The 18,967-nt window shown below is 50.0% G+C and overlaps 1 protein-coding gene across 1 annotated transcript in view; it reads right to left on the reverse strand.

Moving 5' to 3' along the window:
• GRIK4 (glutamate ionotropic receptor kainate type subunit 4) overlaps positions 1–18,967 on the reverse strand; it is a gene marked incomplete at its 3' end in the record, with an annotated part of 114,946 nt that overhangs the window by 67,425 nt on the left and 28,554 nt on the right. The gene's annotated exons all lie outside the window — the stretch shown is intronic.

The raw sequence follows: 18,967 nt of genomic DNA on the forward strand, positions 1-18,967 counted from the left end.
GCAAAAATGAGCTGAGAACTGAAATAAAACCCAGCAGGGATACCCTGAGTCCCAAGAGCAGGACACCCAGATTTGGAGGGCAGAGCTGACTGGGACCAGGCTTAGAGCAGCTCTGGGATGTTGTGCTGGAGGTGGCACTGAGGGATCCACAGAGGGATCTGGGCTGTGCCTGGGAGCTCCTCATTGCTCCTGTCACCCTTCACTGCCACCACGGAGTCTCCAACACGGCCCAGACGCCCCTGGCTGGGGCCCAGGCTCCTTTTCCTTTGGCTTTCCTGCCCCTGAGACTCGCTTTGACCAAAAAACCTCAAAACAGAGCCCGATTTCAACACCCAGCTTGCACCACGTCTCAGGGCTCTTTTCCCAGCCTTGTCCTGCTCATCCCAGTGGGATCTTTTCTCTCCTGGCACAACTGCAGAGCATCTCTGTGTCTCTGCCCTGCCCTAACCCCAGCAGGGGAAGCCCAAAGATGGCCCACACCAGCCTGCTTTACTTCACATCCTGATAACACTCAAGAATTCCTTCTTTTCCTATCTTTTCCCAGTTTTATGGGAGCTAAATTGAGTTCATCCTAATCTCATTATGCAACAAAAAGGGTTGTGCTTTCCTCCAAGGCCAGGAGCGGGGTTTTAGGATATTAATATGACTGGTGACTGCTTTTAATTACAACAAAGCTGGGAGAACAATTTGCTGCAAACTCCACTTTTCCAGGAGAGAAGCAGAGGAGAAAGTTTCTCACTGACAAAACATTTCCTCCAGCCCTGCTCCCAGGGAAGGGTAAATCCAAGTGCTGAGTCTGATGAACATCACCAAATGCAGCTCCTGCTCAGGTGCTGATGCTGCGAAATTAAAGATCAGCGGTGGGGGAGTGGATGTCAGCATTCTCAGATTCATTAGTTTCTAATTTAAAGCTTCAAAATCACTAAATTAGGGAATGTTTTCAAGTATTTTCCTAATTGGCAGCTTTCAAACAGAATCCACTTTCACTGACGTACAGTTAAATTATTTTTAAGTATAAAAACAGTCAAAACCAAAGCATTTTGAATCATTTCCTCAAGCCAGCTAGGCAAAAAAGTTCGCACAAAGATTTTTTTTTTTCTCTCTCTCTATTCAGGATGGGATTTTCTGTTCTTATTTTTGAGAATCTTGAAAACTTCCTTAAAGGTGAAGGGAAGTAGGGAAGTAGGGAAGTAGGGAAGTAGGGAAGTAGGGAAGTAGGGAAGTAGGGAAGTAGGGAAGAAGGGAAGAAGGGAAGAAGGGAAGAAGGGAAGAAGGGAAGAAGGGAAGAAGGGAAGAAGGGAAGAAGGGAAGAAGGGAAGAAGGGAAGAAACCCAAAATAACAACAGCAAACTCTTTTCCCTACTCAGCTCTGGTTAAATTTGAACTTTGGGAGAAAATACAAGAGGAAGGGGAAAGTGCAAGTTTTGGAAAATAAGGAATTCAGATGGAGAACCTGGATCCAGGATGGAAGTGGCAGCAGCATTCCTAGAACCCAGATGAAACTCCAGCAGAGCTTCCAGTCTCCCTGTGGGATTTGGGATAGGAAACCAGCAAAATGTGCTCATTTTGGGAGACTGGTTACTTTAACTAAATATTGAACCAGCCCCCAGGACTGGGGAGGTAATGAGGCTGAACTAATCTTTATTTATTAAAGCCAGAGGATGAAAAAAGGTCATTTAATGTTTAAAAAAGGTTGGTTTTAAAGCTTCATGGCTCAGGACACTGTGCCAAAGCTCATCTAATAGTGGCATCATTAAGTATGAACGAAAATCTTTATAGAAATTCCCTTTCATCTCTTCCTGTCTATTAAACAGGGGAAGATGCATCAAGTAAATCTTTAATCCTGAAGACTTACAGCAAAGTCTTTGAACTTTGTTGCCCTCAAAAATCACTTCTATCTTCCCCATCGTGATAAATGTCTCCAGTCTGGACTGCTTCTCCATGAATGATGAGAAAAATACTGCACAGGGAGCCAGGAGCACCTGGATCTGCAGCGCCTGCCTCAGCACTGCTCAGGATTCCCCAGGCACTGAGAGTCGAGGGAAGCCAGCAAGGACTGAGCTCTTCTCAGGAAGAACATCTCTTCCCATGGGATGGTCCAATCCTGACAGAAAAACATCCCTTATGTCGTAATAATCAGCTTTTTACTCAATATGTGCAGATTTCCATACAATTAACACAAAATCCACACTCCAGAAGTGCCAAAACCAGGAGAGTTCATCCCTTTGGAGGAGCTGGGTAATAATCAATCAAGGTGCAAGCAACAAGTGACTTCCACTGCAGATCTCCATCAGACACAGATTTCAAAGGCAGCCCTCAAAGTGAATGATTCAACAGCAAGAAGCAGAAAAAAAATAAAGGTATAATTGGGAGCCAGAGAAATGCAAGGGGATGGGATGGTGCCTTCTGAGAAAGCAGATTTCAGTGACTGTCCTGCAGGGATTTCCCAGCCCTCGGGGATGAGCAGACAGGATGGGGAGACGGGAGACAGGAGCAGGAATTGGTGCTCTCTGCTGAGCCAGGGGCTGGGAAAGGAGGAATTTGTGCTCTCTGCTGAGCCAGGGACTGGGAAAGGAGGAATTTGTGCTCTCTGCTGAGCCAGGGGCTGCACCAGGAGAAATTGGTGCTCTCTGCTGAGCCAGGAACTAGGAAAGGACGAATTGGTGCTCTCTGCTGAGCCAAGGGCTGCACAAGGAGCTCCCCGTGGCTTCCCCAAGCCCCACATCCCTGAGCCCACCCAGGATGGGGCCATGTGGCCACAGCCATTCCAGCCCTGAGCACAGCACTCTGTGACAGCAGATGCTCAACCCCTCCTGCCTCTTCCCCTGGAAAAACTTCTCCAGGGGGAGGAAGGACGTTCATTTCTCACCCCAAACAGCTCAGCTGTGCCAGAGAAGCGGCCAGGGGCCAGGCAGGGCTGTCACTTGTGTGCTCTCTGAGCTGCAGACAGCTGTCTCCCAGAGCTGGGTGAGACCCAGCCATCGTCTGACTCAGTGCCCCAGCCAGCTCAGCCAGCTCAGAAATCCAATCCTCTCCACCCTCAGCTGGTCCCGAGCAGGGCTCAGGAAGCAGAAAGGCTCCATCCTCCATTCCCCAAGGCCATGTGGCTCCTGGAGCACCGCCTGCCCCAGCCAGACTCCCAACATATGTGCCCTGACAGGCTGATCCCACTGCAAGGCAGCTACAACATCACTCCCCAACTCATGATTCATCCAAAATCTAATGAAGTCACATTTTTATAACAGTAACAGCAAACAGATGCTACTGGCAGGATCATACAACAAACTGTGTGCAGCTGACCTTTCCCTGTTCGTGGCATTTTTTTATTTATTTACATTTTCTCAGATGCTTTTTATACCTTTGAAATGTAAAGTCATACTCAGAAACGCGATTTCCATCTCAAGGCATCTCTTGAAAATGTAGATTTAACACAGCACTGGCTTGGTAAACAGGATATTTCACTGTTCATAGGCTGTCCCTCCAAGTGAAGAACATATAAAGGTACCTGTAATATTTCCTAAACATGCCAAATGACAGCTTAAGATCACACCTACAACCTCTTCTGATTTATGCTGTAAACACATCAACAGAACCACTGAGGTTGGAAAAGTTCTCTGGGATCATCGAGTCCAACCTGTGCCAAATCCCTACCAGAGCACTGAGTGCCACCTCCAGCCCTTCCCTGGACACCTCCAGGGATGGGCACTCCAAACCTCCCTGGGCATCCCATTCCAATATTTAACAACCCTTTCCATGAGGAAATTCCTGCTGCTGCCCACCCTGAGCCTGCCCTGGCCCAGCCTGAGGCCGTTCCCTCTCCTCCTGTCCCTGTTCCCTGCGAGCAGAGCCCGACCCCCCCGGCTGCCCCCTCCTGTCAGGGGCTTGTGCAGAGCCACAAGGTCCCCCCTGAGCCTCCTTTGCTCCAGCCTGAGCCCCTTTCCCAGCTCCCTCAGCCGCTCCTGGGGCTCCAGACCCTTCCCTGGACATGCTCCAGCCCCTCCATGTCCCTCACTCCATGAGGAGCCCACAACTGGACACAGTTGGCTCCTCACTTCCTTGCTCCTGCTGGCCACACCATTCCCTAATCCTCAAATCCTCTATGCCCCCTTTATCAAATTAAGAGCTCTAATCCCAGTCCAGCCCAGTTCAGCCACCCAAAAGATCCAGCACCTGCCACTGGAGCCAACCAGTCCTTCCTCTCCAAACCAGGAAACCCAAAAGCACTCCAGGAAAACATTTCGTTCTTCAAACACCCCTGTCCTGCTGAGGAACAGCAGGAGATGCCCCAGGGACCACCCCAGACCTACTGCTCCTGCTCCCCACTTCGTGAACTCCAAACCACCTCCAAGACCACGAGGCTGCAGGGTCAGGGGATTCAAAATTGTTGCCAAAATTGCCTTATTTTATGCTTTTCTGCTCGGCTGAATAAGGTATCAACCCTTCAGGCTGTCAGTACAGTAAAGGAGAGGAAATTTGCACAGTTCCTCATTACAGGGATGTCAAGTGGAGCTCCAGTGGAGAAACAGGTGGGATTGTATTTCCATTATAATCTCTGAAGTGCTGCTTAAAAATAAAATAAAAAGGCGTCAACACGCTATTACTCTGTGAGGAAAGAGCATCTCATCAAGGAAAAAAGAAGATCTGAAAACATAAAATCTCCTTCACAAAGAGGCTTGATAATGTTTGTCTGGTCGGGGTAGCAGAGGGCTATTTATTGCTCTTGGCCAGCACTGGAAATCTGCATTTAAATGGAGCTCCCCTCTCATTCCTGCTATCCAGAGAGAGCAAATTCAGGGGGGAGAGAGACAGGAGGGGAGACGTGATAAAAACAGCTGAGGGCTTTAGTTCCTGCTGCCTGAAACACAATCTCTCTTTTATCTTCTTTAATAACTGCTTTGTGTACATCAAATCAGAATTACATTCCCCCACACCTGGAGTTTCCAGGAAAATTGAGAAGGAAGGTGGTGACCTGTCCGTCATGCTGGGATGCAAAGCCTCAGTGGGATCATCCCTGCATCCCAGAAACATCCTCCCTCTGGGGCAGGCAGGGAAAAACCTTGCCAGGCTCCTCATCTCACCTGATTTTGGGAACATAAATCGCACTCCAAGGCAGCAGCAAACACCCTGAGCATGAAGAAAGGAGCAGAAGGGCATAGGAAGAAAAGAAGGGGGTCTGGAGTAGGAATGTCCCAGCCAGAGCTGGCTCATGGGGTCTGAGCCCAGCCTCTCGTAAAAAAGCAGGGTGGCAAACTGATTTTAAAGGGAAACTCCTGTGGATTTCCACAGCCAGACTTGAGGCACTGCAGCTGTGGAGAAAGTCCTGATCTGGGGATTTAAATACTGGGATTGTGACCAGTTAAGTCCCACTCCATGGCCTGAAAAACCTGCCCAGAGAATTCCCAAAAACGAGGAGAGAAAAGCAGGGAGGAGGAGGAGGAGGAATGAGGGATTGAACCCTCCCGAGGTGCAAGGTCAGGGCTGCTGTAGGGAATGGGATTTTGGCTCTGGAAGAATGAACACCAGGGGCTCTCCTGCATGTCCAGAAAGCCCCAAAACCAGGGAATTCCAGCCACCAGGAGCTTGTTTCTGCACAGGTGAATGTGGTGTGATGGGATGGCTTTTTTCTGTTTTCCCTGAAACTTTGTTCCCAGCAGGAGCTCCCCCCAGCACTGCCCTCTAATCCAGATTTTCAGCACCTCTGCAAAGCCCCATCTGTCAAACTGGACCAGAGTTTGCCAAAAATCCAAGCTTCTGCATGGCCACCCACATCCCCTAAATGCCTAAATCTTCTTTTCTTAGGAATCCAGCCTAAAACCGCTGGCCTGGGTTGGGAAGATCATTTCTCTGCCTGTCTTTTGCTTCCTTAATGTCAAGCTGAGCTTCCAGAGGAAGTTTTTCTGCTCATTTTTGTGGTCTCAGGTGACTGGCAGCAGCTGTGGTTTTGTAGGAAGAGAGCACTGGGAAGCCCTGGTGGGGCCAATAAACTTGGCAAGACCAAGAAAGGAGCAAGAACTTAATTAAGTCAGTGGAGAGTATAAATTTAAGAAAAATAACCACAGAAACCCCAAGTGCCACTGCCAGGCAAGCAAAAAGAATGAGGAAAGAAGAAACAATGGGGAGAAATCCTGAGTTCCAAAACAAAAACAACAACAAAAAAGCCAACAAACAAATGGGAGAGTCCAGTAGGATTTATGGCTCTAATGATGGATTTGAGAGATGGCAACGAGTAATGGAGCTGTGGGATCTGGGGCTGGAGAGCAGAGTGGGGGGAAGAGCCTGCTGTGGGATGGGGAGGCAGGAAAGGACCCCCCACAAAACACCCTCAATAAATGTGTTTTGTACCCACAACCCCACAAAATCCCAGAGCTCCGTCCCCAGAGGTGGCCGAGTTTCAGTGGCTATTCCAGCACACACAAAGATCTGCAACACTTTGGGATTTTCTGACTGACAGGGATTTAAGGACAGAAATATTCCCAAACCTGGCACTTTGCCTTGCAGGGGGCACCATCTCCTGAACCTCCTTCTGATCACAGGTTGGAAAAGACCTCTGAGATCATCAAGCCACCACCATGGTCACTAAACCCTGTCCTCAAGTGCCACCTCCACGCGTTTTTGGAACACTTCCAGGGATGGTGACTCCACCACCGCCCTGGGCAGCTGTGCCAGTGCTTGACAGCCCTTTCCATGGAGAAATTTTTCCTAATATCTAATCCAGGCCTCCCCTGGTGCAACTCGAGGCTGTTTCCTCTCATCCTGGTGAGGATGAGACAGCAGGGTAGAGGATTTACGGAACTGAGGGTCCCTCTAAAGCCACTGAATTTCCATTAAGTGGGGCTTCAGTGACTGTTCTCCTCTGAACCCTTCCAGATACCTCAGCATTCAAAGTGCATTTGCTCTCCTTCCAGCACCTCCCTGCTTCAGGGGCATCACAGCTGTGCCTGATCCCTCCCAGGCTGGCAAACCCCAGTGCACTGCAGGGGATGCACAGCTCAGCCCCAAGGATGGAGGGGGGAAATGCCAGGTCCTGGCTTCCCCCACCCAGTGATTAATCCACACACAGAGACAGCGAACGGCCTTGGATGTACCCATAATGCCAAGGTGAGAAGGGAGCAAATGTTGCAGAGGGATCTGGGGGTTTGCTTGCATTCACATGGAGAGTTTGGAGATAATTTGCACCACTTCTATTCCTGTTACAAATCCCTGGGCACTGCTGCTGTGACAAATCTCTAAAAGATGGACCCAAGGACAAGGACCCACCATGCTGGATGTAGATATGGCAATTCCTATAAAGATATGAGCCAGACAAATGATAGGGGAAATGATTTTCATTCTCTCATGATGGATGAAGAGTGAAGAGATAAAGTGGCTCCTCAAGGTTTTCCAGGACCACGTGGCCAATAAACAGATTTAACGTGCCAGGAGGCTTCAGAAAGCCTTGTTTAGAGACTCAGCCTTTCTACCACCAAAACCTGACACTTGTGCCTCGATCCTCAGGCATTTGAGGGCATCACAAAGTCAGCACCGTTAGCAGATCTTTTGGGAGGTGGGAATCCCTGGAAGCAGGAACGTGGATAAACAGGTCAATGCCACATGGCGGAATGTGGATGGAAGAGTCAAACTATGCTTGGGAGCCTTTGGGTTGGAAAGGACCTTAGAGGTCATCAAATTCCACCCCCCTGCCATGGGCAGGGACACCTTCCATGGGCAGGGACACCTTCCATGGGCAGGGACACCTTCCATGGACAGGGACACTCTCCATGGACAGGGACACCTTCCATGGGCAGGGACACCATCCACAGGCAGGGACACCATCCATGGACAGGGACACTTTCCATGGGCAGGGACACCATCCATGGACAGGGACACCATCCATGGACAGGGACACTTTCCATGGACAGGGACACTTTCCATGGGCAGGGACACTCTCCATGGACAGGGACACTCTCCATGGACAGGGACACCTTCCATGGACAGGGACACCTTCCATGGACAGGGAACCTTCCATGGGCAGGGACACTCTCCATGGGCAGGGACACCATCCACGGGCAGGGACACCTCCCACTAAACCAGGTTGCTCCAACAGGAAAGCTGAAAAGATGAATAAAGGTGGGAAAAGGTGACACTGGAAACCTCACCGCTCTTGAAGAGGATCCAGATGTCTCAAACCACATCAAAGGGTTTGATGCAGGTATGAAACGACACTCGAGCCCTCGCCTGCCGTGCCTCGGGACTGTTTTCATCCCTGTGCTTTCCTGCCTGAACAAACACCTTTTGCTGCTGAGTCACGCTGGAATGAGATGCTAAGGAGCTGCCACAGCAGATGTGGAAGCCCTTCAGATCCAATATTGATCAATCTGCACAGCCTCTATTTATTTCTTTTTTTGCCACTCAGCCTTCAGCTGATTTAATGGGTTTGCTTTAACACCCTCCTGCCTTCCCTTGTTCGTTTGCTCTGCCCACTGCAATCCTTCTGCTCTGATGGCTTCTTCCCTGACTTCTGGGTGGGAAAGAAAAACAGTAATTTGCTTTTCCCTGGACTCTGATGTGGTTTTCCCTGCCTTTCTATCCATCTTAGCAGCACACTGCTCATTCATCTAATCCCAGGATACTTTTCCTGGTTGTTTGGACCAAAAAAAAAAGCAGCTCCACTTTGTTTTTCAGATGGCTTTTTGAGAGAAGGGATATGCAGAGCCCTGAGTGAGTGAAGTGATGCACAGCAACATCCTCGCTCAGAGCAATTTGTCTCAGCATCCTCTGGAGACCACCCCTAAGTGGGGGGTGTCAGACATTGCCTGGAGAACCTCTGGCCCAGCAGAAAAAACAACCACAAAATCCTTAAAAAGTTACTCCAAGTTTTCCCAGACAATCTCTGTGGTTCCTAGTGCAAGGCTCTCCAGTGTGGGTAAACAACTTTTGGGCAAACAGCTTTTGCTTTCAGCTTGGGAGCTCATTACAGATTTTCCTGCATCTGGAAAAGTTTGAAGACACCACACAGACACTGGAGAGGGCAAGGGAAGAGCAAGAAAGGAAGGGGGGAAAGCAAGGACACAGAAAAGGCTCAGCTGCAGAGAGCAAATTAAAGCAGACATAAAAACTCTTAGTGAACAAGGCTGAACAAACCCGAAGGAAAAGCTGTTCCAGGCTCCCGGGGATGTCAGGAATGATGGAAGAGCCGGGATTGGGGAGGAATCAGCACCAGCACTGGGTGAGGATTGAGACGTTCCAGACCCAGCCAGGCTTGTAAAGCAGAGTGAGTGGAGTGAATTACATCCCCTGCAGTCTGTTCTGAAGCTTCTTAGGGGGGATCCTGAATTAGTGACATTAATGCAGCAAGGAACGGGATCAGCTTCCCAGTGATAAGCTTAATTAAACAACAGAGTTATCCATAGGCTGGGGTTTATGTTATAAATAAGCAACATTTATACTGATTAATTGAAGTCATGGTTCAGATCGTTAAGTCCTCCTCCTTCCAACCATCTTAATGAGGATACCTGCAAGAGCTGAAGCCAGCATTGATGTTTGACACTTGCAAGCCCAAGCACACACTTAAGGGAGGGCAGGGGGCCTTGCCAAGGCTCTTTCCCACGGCTCCTTCCCACTGTCTCGTATTCCAGTGGGTGGTCCTGGAATTCCTGCTGGGGGTTTCTGCTGGGGCTTCACTCTCGCTGCTGTCACGGGAGGAGTCAGGGCTGGCAGCCTCAGGCAGCACCACGCTCCCAGCACTTCTCCAAGTCTGTAAAAGACTTCTTAGCACAGCAATGAAAACATCTTGGAGACAGCCAGCTGTGTCAGCTGCCCTCACAAATCCAATTCTTTTTCATTATCCCAGCCAGAAGAGCCTGCCTGGAGAAACAGGGCTGCTTTATCATCCTCCCCTGCCTCTTCCCACGGGAGAGATGTCCTGGGCCACGCCTGGGACAGCAAACTGTGACCCCAAACCTCCCCTCCCTGTCACCCACTCCTGGCCACCCCTCTCAGCTCATTCCATGCTCACGATAACACCCTGCAGGGTTAAAGGGGAAAAAAACCCTTCTGAAAGGCTTCACTCCATGAGATTGGAGGTTTAGAGATAAAAATCTCACTCCAGCGCCACTCTGAGCCAGGATCAATTACAGATCATGTCCAACACTTATTCTAATTGGAATTATGAAAACAGAGCAGACCCTTTGTCCCTTCCTTTTCAGCTTTCTGCTCCTTCCTCCCACAGCCTGAGAGGTTTTATACAGCTCTAATATTTCAGAGAGTGGCCTTGGTGCTCTGAAGTGAAAAGCCAGCTTGGGAGACCATGGTTTGCTCCAGCTCATCCATCACATCTGCTCCCAAACCCAGTGGTTATTAAAAATTAGAGCTGGTCAAATTATTGTTATATTTTGACACATGGAGAATATTATTATCATCCTTCCCTGCTACCCCCAATCCCTCCCTATGAATCATTCATGAGTCTCTCCTGATTCCTGCAGAAGAGCTGAGCTCCTGCTTTGTGCAAGATGGATTTCCTGCCCAAGGAGCAGAGCCACAGTGGAGGGAGGCTCTGGAGGGAGCCAAGACGAGGCCCCAAGTCTCTAATGAGCCCATCAAATGGTCCCAACAAATCCTGCAAGGGTGATTACCAGCCCCATCATCTCCTCCAGCCTTTTCCCCTTTTTCTTAACACAATCCTATCAGATTGGGAACTGACTAATGGCAACAATAATAAAATAAACTTCATTTTGGATCCGTTGCAGGATTGGGGCTATTTCCTCCATCTCTTCACCATCACAGAAACTGTCTTTTAAATGGATAACAATGATTGTGAGGGCCCAGTTATTACCTTGAAACCTCGCATTTTGATATATCCAAAGCTGTTCTCTTACATAAATAACAGTTATTACTGTACAGTGATTTTCCTCCTTCTGTATTTCCAAAGAGTTCCTGCAGGAGATGGTGGAGAAAATGGATTCCATTAATGCCACACTTAGGCCCTGTTGCTTTCATACTTTAACTCCCATCATTAATCTCCTTATGTGTCTTTAAACAAATGTCATTCATCCCACAGCTCTCTGGCAGCAATTCTTCCCCTTCCTTTCCCCCAATCCCCTTTTCCAGTTAAACAGGAGCTCTTCCTCCCCTGACTCATCAGTGGGTGTTGTGCTCCTGCCAGTCAGGGACAAGTGTTTTGTTCAGGCAGCTTCCTGCTCATTACAAGGGAAAACAGGAGAGCCCACAGTCAGGGGAGACAACACATCAGAGGGAGCTGAAAATCCTCGGCGAGGATCACTTTGCTGAAGGGAGAATTCCAAACTGACCTTGGAGCAGGAGTCCCCATGACTTGGGCAGGTTCTCAGCACAGGGAAAACATTGCCTGTGGCACTCAGCAGCCTCTGAGCATCCTACAAATGCAGCTGCCCCACCAAAGGTGCCACTTCTGTGTGATTTGAGGATGAACAAGGCCCTTCTTCTCGTGACAGGCACGGGACAACTGCAGCTCTCGGCCGTTTGCTCAGGACTCTGAAACAGCTCCATTTCTCAGCAGCCAGAGAAGGGCTGTCACCTCCTTTCCATGGGGAGAAGAGGCAGAAAATGCAGCCCAATCCTGCCCCTGGGGGATAAAATCCCACCTTTTCCAAGGAGTCGATGCCTCTCCTCGATGGAGCAGCACACACCACCAGCATTTGAGTCCTGCTCACCCTGCCAAGGTCACAGTGTCCACCCAGCCAGGGGAGGACACGCTGACCTCTCAGCAAAGGCAAAACCCCCCATTTTCCAGGCTAATTAAGCTAATTAAGGCTAATTATGCACTAGCCATAAGGCATGTGGGCACAGGACCGCAGTTCCAGGGAACGGGGATGCATTTTGGGGACACAGCACCACGATGTCACCCCCCCCTCCACATCTGCTCCTCTACACCCTCAAAAGAGGAAAGTCCCTCCCGAAAAAACTCATTTTCATCAATGGTTTAACAGCAAAGCCAAGCCAGGATTGTGAACTGGAGATAAATAACCTTCACAGGCTGCCCAGCTCGGAGTCACTGATTTTCCCCTGCCACCTCTGGAAGCAGAAATAGCAAAGATTAATGCTTGGAGTGACCTCACGTAACTCCTGGACATCTGGATTTTCCTGCTCTGTCCTGCTCCCCCAGGAGTGCTGCCATTCCCTCTGCCCTTGCTCAGCCACAGCCTCTCCTTCATTATCATCTGTCAAGCCCAATTAACAAGTGCAGTGACATCAGGGGACACGATTCCTCAAGTCTCTTGCGAGAGCCACTTGACAGGAGCCTCCACCCTTGAGAAGACTGGCGAAAGTCCCCAGAAAATTGTCATTTCTCCCCTCAGGATCCCCCCCTGGCAGCCCAGAGCACTCACTTGGACTCCCCCACCTTTTAAAATACCCATCCCTGCTCCTAAAATCCGAATTATCTCCCCTTTCCCAACCATCCTACTGGATAAAAGGATTTCGGGCCAACAACTTGGTGGTTTGCAGGTGCCTCCTCTGAGCTGTTTTCCTCCCTTCCAAACCTTCACAAAACGTGCTTGGCTGCGTTTTCCTGATTAACCCTTTACTGGGGAGTCTGCACAGAGCAAACCCAGCAGGAAATGAGGCCAGCACGAGCCACTGCATCCCTCCTGTTTGAAACAAGGGGAAAGCACAGGGAAAAAATCCAAAATATTCCCCTCAAGAGTGGCAAAAGCTCAAGTGGAAAAGTGCTTTTCCTAGGAAAACCCCCTCTACATATCCTTAATATCATAAAGCTCCTTAATGAGCTGGAATATTCATGAATAAAAGCCTGAGCTTGTGTGGGAATAGCTCCTAAACCGACTGGCTCTGATGCTGTCCCTGCTGCAGGAGGTCACTTTCTGCCTCTCCTTTAAGTGGGTAACTTTGCTGCAAGGTTGTGGGTTTGCTTTTTTTGTTGTTGTTGGGTTGGTTTGTTTGCTAGAAAAAAGGTCATCTAAAGGAAAAAACAAAAAGAGGCAGGCTGGGATAATTTTTTGGCAGAGAAGCCCTGGCAATATCTTCTAGGTCAAAAGTGGTGTTTCTCAAAAAATTTAAATTTCTTGAGCCCAGCAAGTGTTTTTTCAAGGAGTAGAGAGGGTTTTCATTACTTTACAAGTTCTGAATGAAGGATTTTTCCTGTAGAACATCATGAGCCAAGTTGTGAGATGCTAGTAAAGTCCAAAAATAAAGGATATTAATCACTTGGCCACGACTTTATTATTTATTATTTCTCATCTAACCAAATCTGAGACGTGTTTGCGTGAATATGTATAAATAAAACATGAAAAGACAACCTTTGTTTAAAATTAACTGGTAAGTTAAAGACTCCAGCACTACCAAGAGCAGCCAAATTCTGTCCCTTTGCTCAGGGGAGCTCAGCAGAAGCGTCTCCATTTCCTTTCTGGAGCAGGAACTTGTGATTCCCATACTCCAGGACTTCCCACAGCCCTTCCTTTCCTAAAATCTCGACAGCAGAGCACTCACCCCCCAACTTCCTCCCCTCCAACACTTATTAAACCCCACCACGTACCCAAACTGAGAAGCTTGGCAGTGCCCACGGCTCAACATCGAGAGCTTCAATTAAATCAATTAGCATCCCCATACATGGCTAATATTGGAGACGTAGGAGAGGCTTTATTATCCAAATAGAAAATCAGTTTGTGTGTCCAGATGGTCACTGGAGGCGCTGGAATTGCCACACTCTCGCTGTGTTTGGGCCCGTTTCAATGGCACCAGCCCTGTTTATCAGCTTGGAGGAGAGCCTGTGCCATCTGGGCGAGAGGAGGTTCATTGTCTGCCTGGCAGGCACGGGGTAAACACGGCTCCCCCACCCACTCCGCTGCCATTTATTAAATGTTGAGTCTGGGAAAGGCAGGAGAGTGCTGGGAACTGAGTTTGGGCTCAGAAAGTTCTTAGAGGAGAAGGATGCTTTGGGAAAATGCTCTGGGGGCTGCACCCCATGCCTTCCTGCTCTCCTGTCTGCAAGGGGGTGCTCTGGGATACTCAGGGGGCAACGAACGGAGCCAAAATTTTAGCCCCAAACCCCTTTCGGCACCTGCGAGCACCGAGGAGCTGGGAGCACAGCACCAGCATCTCTGATCTGCTCTTCAGGAGAGCCACAGGTCTGAAAATTCCAGTTATTTCTAAAGGCACGAGCCAGCCTGAAAAGGGGAATGGGAGGCTCTGAGGCAGCCAAATTACCCAGCGCTGCTTCCTGTGCTACAAAGGAGCTTCAAACCCGCCGGGGCTCAGCCCCAGCCATCGAGCGAGCTCGGGACGGGCTCAGCAACAACTTCTGAGCATCCCCAGCTCCCATCTGGCTGTGTAAAGCCAGCGAGGCAGCGCTCACAGCCCGTTAAGTCTCTACTGCTAAAAAAGCCTCCCATTAGCCTCCCGATGTCACCTCCGTGTCGGGAAGAGCGAGGGATAATCCCTCTGTTCTCACACCCTTTATCCAGTCCGGCAGCAGAGATTTTCCCCTCATTATGCACCGGCACTCGTGGGTTACACACGGGACGGGCACGGCAACACAACCCACAGTGAGAGCTCGGAAGTATTTGCCTGTGCATGAATGAAAAACATCGTGAAAGGAGATTATTGAAAGGGGGAAAAAAAAAAACCCAACCAACCAACCAAAAAACCAACCTTGAGAGACACGGAGCCCGCTGTGGGTGTGCTGCAAGTGAAACAGGCTACAGAAGTGGTTCTGTACAAATGGATGTACCCTTCTCTCATGACATCGCCTCAATTAAGTTTTCTTGTTGTGGTAACCTGGAGGCAGCGCGGCGAGGTAACACATGGCAAAGTCTGCCTGTGAGGGGAAGTGAAGGGTTTTCCTGACTCGAGGTACAGAAAGCAATTTATTGTTCTTTTTTCCCCTCTTGCATTCAGTGTTTCTGACGAGGTCAACAGGCAGGGAGCTGAGAAAGCCGGGATTCGGATTCAGATTTCACACATCAGAGGGGAAACAGTCAAATCAAAAAAGCTCTGGGAGCAGTAACTGAGAAATTATATATATATATATATATAAATATATATATATATATAAAAATATATATGTGCTTTTTCTCACCTCCAGCCCCATTCCTTTATTTTATCAAAAACTGCCACATTAACATGGTTTTCAAGGAAATGCATAAAGCTCTCCTGCATCTCCCAGCACTGTGCTGGTTTGCAGTGATAAAATGAATTTTCCAGCCACTGGCTGGGATGGGATCAGGGTGCCTGAGGGAACAGGGATTTTCCTGGTGCCTGGAGTCCTGTGGGTGGCTCAGGCACAGCCGGGTGCTGAACCCAGGGAGGATTTTTAGAAGATGAGCAGAGGCAGAGTGTGAAGCATCAACCCAAAACCAGCTGCAGCCAGTGGCAGGATGAGAAGAAACTGCGCCAGGGGAGGAATTTCTACATGGCAAAGTTGTTAAACATTGGAAGGGGTGGCCCAGGGAGGTGGTTCGGAGTCCCCAGGGAATGACTGGATGTGACAAGGTGGGGATGGGCCACGGGTTGGACTTGAAGGTCTGGGAGGGCTTTTCCAACCTCAGTGATTCTGGGATTCTTTTGGGGTCCTTCCTTGCTTTTCCTGTCTCGTGCAGCAGCAGCTGCCTGAGGTGTTTCTCCAGCAGCTGAGAGCTGCAGCTTTCCCCTCTTACACAGACTCCACAGAGCTCCCTCATCACCCTGCCACCTCCCAGCCACCTCAGAGACACCCCTGACATCCCTCCACAACCCCCTCCCATCCCCACTCTTTGTATTTCACATTAAATCCATCAACAGCAACGGCAACTCAAATCCCAGCCTTTAAAGTCCCCGAGCTCGCTCAATCTTAGGATTTCCCTTCCCAAAAAAAAGCTCATTTAACCTGACATTCCTAATTCCTCCCACCACGGGAGGCGCAGCCAGGGATTTGCACAGCTCTGGCACGGATCTGCCGGGTCTCCAGAGCTCTGTCTGCAGGGAAAGCCAAAAACCCCTCTGCTCTACCTGGAGAGGCTGAAGGACTCAGGATTTCACCTCGTTCCTCCGTGCCCCGACCCTTCTCCGGCAGCTGAAGTTCCCACATCATGGGAAAGGCAGGGATATCCCTCTTTAAGAGCCTGTCAGCTTAACCCAGGCCTAGAGAAGCCTCTGGAAGGCTTTGGAGGGGGCTCATCCCTGGCTGCAGTTAATCCAGGGGCCACACACAGCCTTTGGGGAGGTGCTGGGAGCTTCCTTAAGTGCTTTTCCTGATCCCTGCCCCCAGGGCTGGGCATATGTCCAGCTGCTCCAGATGTTATGGAAACCCCAGGGGATGGAGAAAAACCTGAACACAACCAACCTGCAAGCTCCTCCAGAGGCTTCCCCTGGCTATGTTTGGCTTTCCTTTCTCCCTTCTTTTGATGGCTGCTGCTGTTTCTGTGACCCCAGAGCCGAGAGCAGGACCCCTCCTCCATTAGCAGGGACGGAAATGGTTTCCCCTCCGAGCAGCAGCAGCGCCAGCAATTTCATTTCCTGAGTGTCTCTTAGTCTGGAATACATATTGCTTGCTTAAAGAGCCCAAAAAATAATAATAATAATCCCACGTCCTACAAAGCCTCAGCTCTCCACCAGGGACAGGTGAACGTTTGTGAGGGACAAAAACGGGACAAAGCGCTGGAGTTTGGTTATAAAAGGGCAAAAACCTTCACACTTCATCATGAAAACACCCCAAGATGACTGGGCTGATGGAAGGTGTCCCTGCCCGTGTCAGAGGGGAAGGGGGTGAGCTTTAAGGTCTTTTCCAACCCAAACCATTCTGGGATTTTGCGACTGGTGCAGAAATCTCAGCCTCCCCCAGGCCCTGGCAGCCAGGAGCCAGCAGAACCCTGCTTGCCACAGGTGGGTCGATAAGGTTAATTTAAAAATATGAAAACACACGGGCAGAAGGGAAAAAAGAGAGAGCGCTGCTTTTCTTCTGCCCGTGTTATCTCGCCAACAAGATCCAGGTAACAACAAACACGAAAAGCACAAATACAGATTTGTTATTACCTTTATTTGCTGCAGGGCCAAGGGGAGGCGGCAGAACTGCACCTCCTCTCCTACACAGCCGAGCAAAGCTCCCTTCCTTATTGATTTCTGGGGCAGGACTCCCATTGACAAATGTAATTAGGCTACCAGTGATGAAAGGAAAATACTTCCCCTTAGAGGTGCAATTATGGACACTGCTGAGCACTTAACCTGGGCTGGATCTCTCTGAATCACAACCAGCCACCGGACAGCGCTGATCCTGGCCCTCCTGAATGCCACTTCCATAAGGAACACTCCAAAAAGGAAATTTTCCCCATTTAAAGTAACTCTGTCTGCCCGTGGTTGTGGGAGTTCAACCTGCACCTCAGAGCTGGGTTAAAATGAGAAAATATTAATTAAAAGAAAGGTGCTGCGGAGATGCAACCCCCGTGAGGTGCTGGAAGAGCCCAGCACGGCACCAAACAGCTCAGGAAGGACAGGCTGCCTGTCTCCCTGACTGACAGGAATTTTGGGCAGCTCACCACGGAGCAGCAGGAGAGGCTGGATGCTCCCGTGGCTCCGGGTGCCAGCTCGCCTCACCCTCAGCCTGGGCAAACCCCCAGCACAAACCAGAGTGACCCCAGGGCGCTGCCAGCACAGCGTGATGCCAGCAGGATGTCCCCAGAGTGTCACCTCCCTGTGCCCCACGCCTGGGCACTGCCAGGGCAGGAACAGGAGATCAGCACACGCCAGAGCCATTGCTCCCTGACTGCATCCCACCTTTTTAATTTCCTCCGTGCTGGAGAGAGCTCGGCTGCTCCTCCATCTGCTCCAGGGCTGGCACAAACCTCCCTTTGCCCTCGCTGCTCCCCGCCCTGCGCCAGAGCTCAGGGGGGAGGATGGAGAGGGATTCCAGCTCTCCCCGTGCCTCCACTGAATTCCTGCCCCTCCACCTCACCCAGAGTCAACCCAGCAGGGTGAGGGATGCTCGGCAGCACCTCGGCATCACTCCCTGAGCGACGGCACTTTGGAGATGCCAGCACTCATCGCTGCCTCTCCTCCTTCCCTCCTTGCCTGCTGCCCTCAGAAGTGGCTCTAGCAGCACCCAGGGGCTGCCAGGAGCCCCTCAGGAGCTGGGATGAGGAGGGGGAGAAGGAAGGGGAGCAAGGGGGATGCTCACGGGGTGGTGGCTCACGGGATGCTCACAGGATTCCATGGAAAACATGGATTAAACCCATCGGTCATCACTGAGGGCACCAGAACTCACAGGATCCCCCAGAAAACATGGATTAAAGCCATCAGTCAGCACTAAGGGCACCAGAACTCACAGGATCCCACAGAAAACATGGATTAAAGCCATCAGTCAGCACTGAGGGCACCAGAACTCACAGGATCCCACAGAAAACATGGATTAAAGCCATCAGTCAGCACTAAGGGCACCAGAACTCACAGGATTCCTTGGAAAACATGGATTAAACCCACTAATCAGCTCTCAGGATGGCACAGGAGCTGCTGTTCCCATGCACTCCTGGCCTCCCCCGCAGCCTGCGCACCCTGCAGGAACCCCAGGACTCTGGAAAGGATGGGAATTTGCTTTGGGCACACACCTGTGGGGCACAGGTTATTCCAGCAGCATGGAAAAGGAGCAGTGGGAGAGGCAAAACCCGACAGCCACATCCCTCCTCCATGCCCCAGTTCTCAGCCAGACCTCATTTCATCGCTTCTTTTGTAAAAGCCTTTTCTGTTTATTTTCACAGCAACTTCATGATCCCTTCAGCAAAGCTCTGCACCAGGTTCTGTTCTGCAATCACCAAGACAAATGGCATTACAATAATTCAGGCTCCAGGCACGGCCATCGTTAATGCTCCTGGTTTTACTGGGAGTGTGCAACAGCCAAACAATGGGTTTTTAAAAACCCTTCCTGACTTTTATCCCTGGCAGGGAAAGGCAGGAAAACCAGAGGGTTTTCTATCTCAGCACTCTCCTTGTTCCTCAGTTCTATGTGGATTGATCACAAAACACTCCCAGAGGG

Source organism: Coloeus monedula, assembly GCF_965178545.1.
Source record: "Coloeus monedula genome assembly, chromosome: 25".
Lineage (NCBI taxonomy): Eukaryota > Metazoa > Chordata > Aves > Passeriformes > Corvidae > Coloeus > Coloeus monedula.